Source organism: Stegastes partitus, unplaced genomic scaffold (assembly GCF_000690725.1).
Source record: "Stegastes partitus isolate 25-593 unplaced genomic scaffold, Stegastes_partitus-1.0.2 Scaffold43, whole genome shotgun sequence".
NCBI classification, from domain to species: Eukaryota; Metazoa; Chordata; class Actinopteri; family Pomacentridae; genus Stegastes; species Stegastes partitus.
This window is the reverse complement of record NW_007577774.1, coordinates 790,082-802,128: the sequence shown is the minus strand read 5'-3', so window position 1 is coordinate 802,128 and position 12,047 is coordinate 790,082.

Genomic DNA, 12,047 nt, shown 5'->3' with positions numbered 1-12,047 from the left:
GGCGCAAATCATGCAAATAGCACAGTGAGAATGACGCGATTGAGCGAGTTATTCACGTGAATGACGTGATTCTCCCCACATTCAACGTGCGAAACGTGCAAATGACGTGAATTTGCTGTGGACACACAAATTGAAAAATCTGAACTTTAGCGATCTTTCGTGCCACGATGGCCAATCAGTGTTGAGATTCTCTGGTGACGTCAATAACATGACTCATTCATATTTTTTTGCAACTACAGCATGAATATTGATTGATTTACTCACTGGAGACAGATTGACAGGCTCTCTGCAGCTGGGCTAGAGCGCCTGTAGATGGTATCCTGGAGGGACATCCTGGCACCGATCCTCTCCAACAGGTTGTCAAACTGGGTCCAGGTCAGCCGAAAGTAGCGCTGGAAGCGGCCATCACCCAGGTGCAGCTCCTGCCGAAGGTGATGGAATTCCCCGAGCTATGAGCGTCTCTGGAGGATCCGATGGACCCAGACATGGAGGCATCTGGATTCGAATGATGCGAATCCAGACATGAATCTTGCCACATTAAACACACGAACGATGCAAATTATTCGTATAAATGAAGCGAGTACACTCAGTGCATATGCGTGTCCAAATACGTGCAAATCACACGAATAGCACGATGAAGTCACATCTGGTGTGAACGCAGCATAACAACAACAAAGACTGCAGTTCCCAAAATGGCCACTTGAGGCTTTCTCCAAAAGTGAGTCCTCTCCATAGACCCTCACGCTAAATTGTCTAAATTTGCAGCAGAAATAAACATGTTTACAGCCTGGTACAAAAACATTTTTACCTCTGTATCTAAATTCCTCATTCACTGGAACTGTACAGGTGGTGAATTTTTATGTAACTCACCCATTTAAATTGTATTAAGGCTGAAACTCATCCATTTTTATGTCCAGTTGATGGTTGCCACCTGTTGTGTTAAAGGTTTATAATATTGGCAGCGAACAAAAATGTTGATAATTAGTAGAAAGTACAATGATTGTATGTTATTAAACCACTGGCTCTATCTTTTATGGGCACCTGAGGTTGTATTTTCTTATCTTTAATTCTGCCAACACCAATGTTTTTGACCCACTGCAGCATTAAACACTTTGAACCACACTAATCACAGAAACAGCTGAACGGGTACAGCGTAAAAATATTTATGGCGTTTCCCTGAGGTCCTGCAGGTTACTGGGATCTGATGTTTTCTATTTCAGTGTGACCACCGCAGTGCAAATATCTCTGATAATTACTGGAAAGTATTTCATCATTTCTATGAACAAAACCCTAATTAAGCTGCCCGTTTGTGCAGCAGGCTGCAGCCACACTGCAGAAGGAAAACAGCTGCCATTTTGGGGTCACTGGAATTTCAGTGTGCAGTCACCGGATAGAACGAGGAAAATGTCAAGCAGTTGCCTGCACAATGTAAAAAAAAAAAGTAGCCCAGAGAGGCTAATTAAGACAAAGACATTTTACTCATAACTTCTCATTGCTTCTATTTTTTTTTTCTTTTTGAGTTATTTCCCTCATGGTCTGCAGATGGAGGTTTTCATACTGTATTGCTTTCCTTATGTTTTATTAAAGGTTGTGATTTAATTATGTTTCCTTCTGCATGAGCTGAGCGACCAACGGAAATTGATACGATGCATCATCTGACATTGGGATCATTTTCTGCGCTGATGTGACACAGTGTTCTTCTGCTGAAGAAGATGAGGAAATGTATAACAACGTGCACTTCTTTTTTTTTCCCTCTCTTCCCCAGCGTATGCGGTGATTTGATGCAAAACCAGTAAAGTCACTGCTGTGCTCGGCCTGTGGGGTGTTTTTACAAGTCGATCAGTCATCATTTAATTCTTCTGATCTAATCTGCTGCAAAATGCATGCAAACTGTGAAGTACTTGCTTATTCACAGAAAGCTTTATGATCTACTATTTATGTGCGAAGACACAAAAACGGCTTTTTGCAACGTACTCGTGCCACCCCTGATTGACTTTACTGTCTTGTGCATGCTTTGATTTTATAGACGATCAGTTATTATGGCTTTAATACTTTTTATTTCTCTGCACTGGTTATGTGTTCTGCGTAAATGCATTTTTACTTTTCTACCTCAACCGATGCTGATCCTTAATGAAAGTTTTAAATCAACTAAATTTAACATCCATAGCATTAAAAAAAAGGTTTCTTCTGATATGTAGTTAGGAGCACATGTACGCTCGTGTTTCTCCTACTTATTTCCTCTATTTCACAATAACACAGAATTAATTAAGCGACACTGCACCAATTTCATGCATGAAGAACAATCTAATTGTCATGGGGTATTTAGTCTGTGAAAACAGCTGTGTAAGGTCATCTGTGACGCTGGGTGAGCTTTAAAACCCTGACGATGTCACAGTGATGTCATTAGCCTTTATCTTAGCCTCCTGGTGTTGAGATTTAGGTGCAGAGGATTTGGATACTTTGGCCTCTTGCTGTCGACTGCTGCTCGTTTGCATTCGACTCAAATGTCACCCACAGCATTGGAACCACCTGTTTAATATTTTAAAGGTCCCCCCCCCCCCGCACCCCAATGCTGTCAAAATAACCCTCGGGGTGCCTTGTGGCGTCTGGCACCGGGACGTTTGCAGCAGATCCTTGGGGTCCAGTGGGCTTTGGGATGGGGTCTCTGTACATCAAACCTGCTCGGAGGCATCCCATGAATGCTAAATCAGTTGTGGATCTGTGGAGTTTGGAGGCTGGGTCAACACTTTGAGCTCTTGGTCGTGTTCCTCGAGGCTTTCCTAAACAGTTTTTGGAGTGCAGTAGGAGGCATTGTCCTGCTGGGGGAGCGCATTTGGTCTGTAACAACATTTAGGTGGGTGGCACATGACTGAAGATTTCCCAGCAGAGCATTGTACTGTAACGAGATATTCAATGTCATTCACTTCACCTGTGGCTGATCAGTGTACATTTGTACTTGCTTTAAGTCCTTTTTTCACAACCATGTCGTACTGTAGATGTCTGCATTACTATAAATCCTTAGAAAACGAGGTGCACCTTCCTGTTATCCATCAGTGACTCAGAAAATTTGGTTCCAACAGCACATTGATCTCTCTTTGTCTTCTCATTGCCACCGCCATTGTATTTGACTGTTGTTTTGGGAAGAATGCGAGAGGCAGTAGACTTTCATTACCTGAAGGGATGTTACATTATGAATTAGGCATCAGACATTCTCAGGTTCACATCACAAATGGCCTTGTGGATTGGATTTCAATCTCAGCTCAGATTCATTCAGCACAGTTGAAGGCTGACTGCAGACTGAACAAACACTGTGTTGCTCACATTTATTGCTTTAAATCAAACAGTTCTCGTTGCTTTCCTACAGTATGGCTCGCCTTCAGTAACAGATTGTGTGATGATTTTACAGTAATTTGACAAATGAGGGCTCACAAAGCCATGACTGAATTATGTGCACATACAGCATAAATCCATGTGAACACAGCCTGCACTGTACGCACACGATTTATAGATTTTAGATCCTGGTAATCCACGATTGGTTTTCTGTTTTGAATACAAAGTGATGGATGTAAGTGAAGGTTCAGCATAATGTGCACGTAATGTAACCACATATTCTAACTCACTGAAAGAACATCTGCTTCTCTGCTCATTCCCAGTCATTATTTACTTGATTTCAGTTCATGGCGTACACAGCTGTTTATTGTGGAGTGTCCGTGGCAAAGAGCAGCTCGCTGGACATGATCAATGTGTAGGTGGGAGCCTTGTGCTTGTGCACCACTCAGCTGTCAAAGAAGCAGTGGAAGCATGAAGTGCTGTCAAGAGATGCAGTCTAATGAAGGGATGCACTCTTGCTGAGCAACACAAAAGGAAAGCGACTGACTTGTTCAAGGCCTCTGTCTGGCACCTCTTCTCTGCAGGCGACATCACGCTGGATCGCGCCTACCGAGAGAGATAATGTTAAGGCAGCCGAAGAAAAAGCTCTGCCTTACTAACTTATTAAGATTCAAACCCACCCACACTGTGTTAGTGCAGGGACAATCCCTGCCTGTTTCACTGATCAACAGGAATTACAAATGGAAAAAGAACCCTTTCAGAGTCGGCGAAATGCTGCTGCTGTTGATTTCAAGTAAATTAATGTTGAGCCTGCAGTTTAATTTTAAAATCTCTTGGGTTTTTTGGTTTTTTTTGTCATTTTACACCATGTGTAACCTGTCCTGTCTTAATTGAAGGTAGATTGTGATGTTTTCGACCTCTACTTGAGTCCCTGTTTTCATTTTCCTGTAGGATTTTGACTGTTGTGTTACTTTGGTGTACCAACCTCCAGAGGTACAGAGGATTTAACTTTAGATTTGATCGAGTCTCAGGTGTGTTTTGAAGGCTACAAGATTTTTTTTTATCCTTGCCAAATATTAAAGTTTACATAAAGCTGACAACAACCCAGAAGTGCCTACTTGTGTTGACGTATTAATATTATTTTACAGTGAGGAAACGACAATCTGCAGTGACAGTAACAGAAATAAATGACCCGGAGATGTCAAAATTATTAAAATCAGAATGCAAAACAAAAACAGAAATGCCGAGCTCATAATCAAAGCCAGAGTCGGCTTTATTGCTCTGGTTGTTGTTTATAACAGCGGAAAGAGCTGAAAATGACGAGAACAGATTGTCGCAAATCGTGACTAAAGAACATACAGATGTTAACAGTTCAAGTAGAATTTGCATTGTGCAAATAATAATAGCGTGTTGTTGCAGCTCTGCATGCATAGGAGTGTCAAAGGTGTGTTTGGCATCAGCATCAAGCAGCTCGAGTCAGTCTGAGTTGAGTGTTTTGTAGTAGGGGAGCGTCTCAGTTGTGCACACATACAGCTACAGTAAACCCCGAGGGGGGAACAGTCAGTCACCACCTGCACTACTTAATGCAAGCTACACTTTGCAGCACAGTACAGGTTGAGTTTGTGACAGTGTTTAAGGACTAACCTAATACCTCCCGAAGATCTTGTTTTTGCTGCTCTACACTGGTTTAAATCCCGCGGTGATGCCGTGACACTGGAGGGCAACACGCTGACCTCCACAAAACACTCTTCAGGAGAGTTTGTCCGTCTTCATTTACAGCCCACGATTCAGAGGTAAAACAGGCTTGAAACTCGGAATCAGAGAAGGCAGGGAACATTGCTTTATAACCCGGGGTTAGTCTTTAAGTTGTAATGCTTCCTTTTTGATCACTGGCAGTTAGTTACTCCAGTTGGAACCAATCAATGTCAGACTTTTTCTTTGTTGGATTTCATGCCAGTGCAGACTGAGTACAATTTTAAGAAAAAAGAAGTTGCAACAGATTTTTTATTTAATTTTTTTTTGCCTGCACCATTGCATCCTGCACGAGCAATCAACTGTGTTTCAGTGCATAATTTAGGATCGTTGTCCCCCCCAAAGTTCTCTTTTCAGAATGTTTTAAAAGTGAGCACATGTGAGTGACTGCAAGCGAGACTTTTGTTTGTTTACCAGTAAACTCCACAGGGGACCTTTAAATACAAGATGAAGACAGAAGTGTTTTGATTGCAGGACATTGTCCGAAGGGAGTTTTGTGTTTCGCTCTGAACCCTTCATATATTATCTATGGGTAACAGGTGGATACAGCACAAAAATAGCTCGGACATGTTTAACTGTCGTGGAAAAAAAAAAAAAGCTGGATACAAGAAGCTCGCACGCTATGAAGGAACAACCACATGGACACGGTCAAGCGAGAACGTCTACTTTTGAAATGTTTTTGACACTGACTTGATGCCTCTTGATTTAGTAATATTCCAGCTGTTGCCAGAGATGCAAGTCATCAAACGGGAAAAGGGAAAGTTTATCCACAATCCAACCCATCCCATATTGTTTTCTGTCGGGTCACATTCAGCCGCATTTGATTACGCCTCTTCAATTCATATCCATAAGCATCATGAGAATGAAAAGCTTCCAGCTGTGTGTGAGGCCCAGCCGTCACGCCATGTATGTAACTGTCTGGCCTTGATCTGGATCGCAGTATAAGCACACAGGATATTAAAGTGATGTAATGTGGGAGAGGATAATCTGAGGCCAGGGGAGTAAAAATGTATGGATTTTTCAGTTTATCAAGGTCGTTTCCTCTCCCTGTGTCTCTTTGAGTGTGTGTGTGTGGAGGGGGAAACCAAAGATACAGTGCACATACATTAGAAAGTATCCTCCCTGGCAATGGAATATCTGATCTGAAGATACCTCAACTTCAAGTGGCTTTGGTACTTCTGACTCTCTGTACAGTCGCGCCGAGGCACATACTGTACTTTTTTCTCGAAGCATGAAGGCAAGCAGGATGTTGACCCCACAGCTAAGATTATCGGTGGCAAGGAGGGGGAAAAAAGTTGTCGAAATAAACTTTTAAGCCTGTAAAGGTCAAAAATGAAATCAGTCAGGCCTATAGACGGCCGGCAACCTGTTAATAAATGCTTGCAAGTCCCGGGATGATGCATAAATCAGTGCTTTGCAGCCTCTAAAACCACATCAAGCTTGCATATATGTGTGTGTGTGTGTGTGTGTGTGTTAGTGTGTGTGTATGTGTGTGCCTTCAGTGCATTGGAAAAAAAAAAGAGCAGGATCAGTGCCTCCACATGAAGGCTCCCTCCCCAAACCTCTGCCAGGGAAGAGCCAGCCTCACATCTGTGTAGAATACTAAAATTGTGTCAGAAAGTGCAGGCAAATATTTCTGTACACCAGCACTCTCTGTGGGGAGCGAAGTTCAGACAACTGCAGCAATCTCTCTTGCTTTTTTTTTTTTTTTTTCTCCACACTTCTCAACCTCTCTCCTTAATGCTTTCACTGTTTTGCGGTTCTCCCAGGCGAGATTTAAATGTGATACGCTGCTATTTTCCTTGTAAGAACTGTCTCATTCTGTTTTATTGGCGCGTTTTCCGCCTTGTTAATGCAGTGACCACTCCCCGCAGACAACCACTATCATGCACACGCGCTAACACACACACACTGTCGGGCTTCTCTCAGGCGAGAACCAGAGAGCCCCCACTTGCACAGCGACATCAATAATACAACTGAAACACCCCCACCCACCACCGCCGCCACTTGCCTTCTAAAAATAGACCTCCTTTTTTTGTTTAATATTTCATTTGCCCTCTTCTATCTCTCTCTTTTGCTTTCTCCTTTTCCTCTATTCATTGTCTCTAAATAGGTGATGAGAGAAGATGTCAACAGATGAGTCTTCGCCTCCACCTTCCTACTTACTTCCCATCAAGCATTCTGTCTCCCTCAAAACCCACAAAACTGCATTTTCTTTAAAACGCTGTCTACACGGCGCAGTTAGGCCTCCCTGCAGGCCGCGTTGTGCTGATCATTGTACTTCGTGAATGAATATAGGTCAGGGCTGCGTTCATCAAAATGCTCTCGGGTTAAATTTTGGACATTGGTGAATGATAAAAGCAAAAATACCTTTAAAGTTTTTTTTTTAAAAAAACAGAAAGTCATGGCTGCCTGCCTTTTTAGGACGTCTATCGGAATGAAGAACCTTCATTGGTCATGATGAACAATATCTCTGCTGAGCCTGAGGCAATAATTATTCAGAGTAGGTGTTAAGTCTATTATTTGCATGTGATTTAACCATTGGATGGGATGTTACACTCCTACTTTGCATTCTCCTGGGCTTCCCTTTATAAGAGGATTTCTTTCATGCATTATCTCTTCCAGCAGCAGTGGGATATTTTTTTGTTTTGTTTCTGGTAACAACAAAATCCACAATTATTTCATTTTTATTTGTGTGTGTACAATATATCTTATGAGCATGCTGTTAATTTCACAAGTCGTACAAGTCAGATGTCACACAAATAGATGAAATCTTTTTGGTAGTTTAACGAACGTGTGACAGATTTCAGTTAAATCCTTGTGTCTGTTCTGAGCAGAGATGTGATGGTCATTTGCTACGTGAGAGCGGCTCTTGACACAGAAAACAAGCTGACCTGCAACCACCAACACTGAGCTGGTTAATCATTATGTTATGACTGATGTTTAAGCAGGTGTAATGTTCTCCATTGCCATCCAGCGTGTTAGCAATGTAGACACAAATTCGCGCTAAACACAGATTGCACTGAAAGACAATGATGTTGATGTCATTTGTTTTGCTGAGGTTTTTGTCGTTTGTGATATTTTCTGACCTGACGATGGCACCAGATAAGAAAAGAGGGAATTCCCAGAGTTGTTACAGTTCATCCTGATGGGGAAAGTGAACTGCACCAAATTGAATTTAATCGACATTTCAGTCAAAATCTTGCAATATTAGAGGAAATGGATTCTTAATGTCTTCTGCAGGATCAGGAATGCTTGTAAAATGTCATGATAATCAGTCAGTTATAGTATTTCAACTTAAAATTCCTCTTCAGTCACTGATCAAACCACTAAAAACTAATTTCTATGTATCCAAGGTAAATATTTGAAAGATTTTTCCCTAAAAAAAAATAACTTTTGTGTCTTAAAATGACTCAGCTGTAACTCTACATCGCCTCTTTTAGAATGTAAAGATTTCCCTCCTTTCCCTGCCGTCAGCTCAAGCACACCAGCTCACTGTAAAGCTACTCTAACTTGTTTAACTGTAAACTCAGTGAATTCATCCTACATCCACCCAACTGGTCGAGGCAGATGGCCGTCCCTCCCTGAGCCTGGTTCTGTCGGAGGTTTTTTTTCCCCTGTGGGGGTTTTCGGTTCCTTCCCACTGTTGCGGACTGCTTGCAGACTGCTGAAGCTTATAGGGAATCCAAATGTTTTGGATTGTTGGGTGTTTCTGTCTCTGCCTTTGTGAAGCGCTATGAGATGACTTGTTGTTGTAAATATGCGCTATACAAATAAAATTGAATTGAATTGAATTATGCTACAGAAGTTGTAATATTGGTACATATACATGTTCGAACTGCAAATTAAAAGCCTCACCCTGCAATTAAATTTCTTAGATTTGTTACATGGCCATCTGAACCCGAGTTTTTGAGACTAATGTCGACACACTGCAGTTTCAAGGCAAAAATCTTCAACCATTGCATTTACTGCTTATTTAGGGCATTGTGCCTCTTCTAGCATATAAAAAAAAATCCATATGAACAAGTTAACATGGAAAAAAACAGCTTAATGTTTACCAAAAGGAGGTCTTTCAGTATAGTATGAAAAAGTTGAAATGAAGAGTTAAGATGAAGCATGCCAGTGATATATAAGCCACCATTTTCTACATTCTGCCAAGCAATCATAATCAAAAGCAAATAATCAGGCAGAGAGATTAGATTTTACGAAATTCCTCTTTAATTTCAGTTTGATCTGCTGCTGCTGCTGGAGTTAAATGTGTCTCTATGATACAAAGTGCCATTAGCGCAAACAAAAATAACTGCTTCCCTTCAAGCCCCTTTGATTCTGACTGCTAGTTACTTTTACAAGGAAAGCGCTTTTTGTTTCTGTGCCAAAAAAGTGCAAAGGAAAGTTTTCTTTGTGTTCCCCGGCATTACACGACACTCGCTAAAACAAGACGAGGGCATTTACCATAATTACCGTGCGTGAGCTTTAATCCGTCATGGGCAGATTCGAGTAGAAGGGGAATGCTCACCGAGACAAGAGCGTCTATTCAAACCGGAGCCAATCGTGCGTCACACGTCGTCGCAGCTTCTCATAGACGATTCGCTTCCAAATGAACAAATATGAGCTTCCTCTCACGTGGGAGGTGATTTCAGCCGAGTGCACCTTTCTGGCTGCTGTGGCTCATTGCGGTTCAGGGTTTGAAAGTCTTCAGCCTCTAATCCTGACTACGAGGAACGTCAGACTGAGAGTTGATTTAGTATTTGTTATATCAAAGGTGCTAATGGGGCACATAGGCACCTACTGATGGGCATATAGTGCTGATGCCGGTTTCAAGCCCTGCTTACCCATCAGCGCCTTCACTTGTAATTTATGCCTCTAATAAGCAGCTTTTTATGAATAAGAGCACTTGAGAAATAATTAAAGCAGCTGGGGGGGGGACAAAAAATAATAACACAGAAGACATCATTTCAGTGCCAGGTTTCATTGCTTTCTGCTTTTTTTCCAAAAACTCTCATTTGCTGCAAAGAACGGCAACGATCGCCTTTTACCCGCCGTGCGTGTCGACTAATTTAGCAACAATACACTTTAGCATCTCCCCGTGCTCATTATTCATCTCTTTTTAGCCTTCTGCTCCGATACATTAACTTCAAACAATCGTAAACAATGGATTAATTCTCATTGTTTTAGCCTCATAAATCATTTGAGATTATTGTCTTAAGATGTTTGCGGACAGATTTACACGGGCGCCGCGTAATGAGGTGTGCAAATTGGTTTTGGCAAGCAGGATTACAGTTGTTGTAGGCCGCTGTGTCAGCACGGAGTTTACCTGCGCAACATCTTAATGTGACGATGATGATGATGGACTTTGCTTTATTATCAAATATTGTTTACATCATGTTTACAACAAAGGGTCCATCCTGAATCCTAAATGAGGCTTTGGCAGAGAGTAAACTGCACAACATTGCAGTGTAATACATCATTACAACTGCACCGCACTGCATCCTACATGAGAAATAGCTAAAGTTTTTTTTTTTTTTCTTCAAGAAGGCAGTCTTTAATAACAAAGAAACTGCAGCTTTTTTTTTTGTAGCCAGTCATTAGAAAGTATTCGCACCTGAAGTATAAATAACAGTGATGCAAGTGTAGATTCGTGATGCCGGTAGGGACTCTTTCAGAGGCACTGGATTCCAGCAACCTTCTACCTACTTTAAAATCAATCACGGTATAAAGCTCTCTGCTCTCAGAAGGCTGAACTTCTCACACAAGTTTCTTTCTTCCACTAACCTCAGAGAAATGTGTCTGTTAGCGAGTCAAAAGTTTGAACACAGTTTTGAAATCTAGATGTGCTGGTAAAGAAAACTCCATTAGATTCTGGGTGAAACTTTTCCGTTTGCACGCTGAACGGGCCGGCGTTAATGGGCGGATGTGCTCACCTCTGCTGCGTTCTGTGTCGCGAGCATGAGGGTGAGCCACGGGGGGGGGGGTTTTCCCTTCCACTTTCTTTCCGCATCAGGGACGTCTTTTAAAAGTTTTGTTGCAGCAGTCAGATGTAAATAACCGATTAATGTACAGCGGATGCTTCTGAGCGCTGGAGCAAAAACATCCAAGGAGAACAAGTTGAGTCAGATGCAGCATGCACAGCTCGATAAGTAGAGGATATGAATTGCTTGTCATGGTTTTTTATTTTTAACCCTTTATGTGCAGTAAGTGAAGGAGGCAAGCTTAATCCTTATTTAGCAATATATGAGCAGTGGAAGACACACTGCAAGGACTCACTTGGTTCTAAAATTGCTTATTTAATACTAATTTGCGATACCAATGAAGGATTACATCATCTAGAAGGAAGATTTATGGCCACTCTAGCAGCATGGCACTATAGATGGCAATATCTTCATCTCAACAGTTGAGCCAGACTCTGGTGACCCCTATGCTTCAACCATGCAGGTGACATTGGTGGCTTTAGATGAAATGTAATGAGATCTATTACCCAGAGCTTTAGACATTCATGTTTCTTGCATAAGGAACCACAGAGACTTTGGTGCGTTCTTGACCTTTCCTGTTTTTCCAGCAATTATGGTGGAATATCTTAGAACTAATGGCATTCCCATCAGTCATGGTTGTACTTAAAACACAGTGCACCGACTAAATATGGACACGTAAGCACTGTTACTGCGAGCTTGTTAGCATGCTGCTACGAAAACTTAAACTCTCAGTCTTCTTAATGCAAAATGTGACAAAACATGTGTCATTTCTGTGCTTCCCTTTCACTATGTAAGCAGCCATGTAGGACATTCTAGTATCAGCACATTGCACTCCAAGTAAAGAGGCATCAGGCTGGTTTGCTAGTTGTCATTTGCCTAAAGTTGAAGTTGTGGCTATTTTATGCAAACCAAGGGTGTCTCGCATAACTTGCCACCTCTGAAACTTTCCAAAAAATGGGGGGAAAAAAAAAAACTTAACTGTTGTGGCTCTAAAAC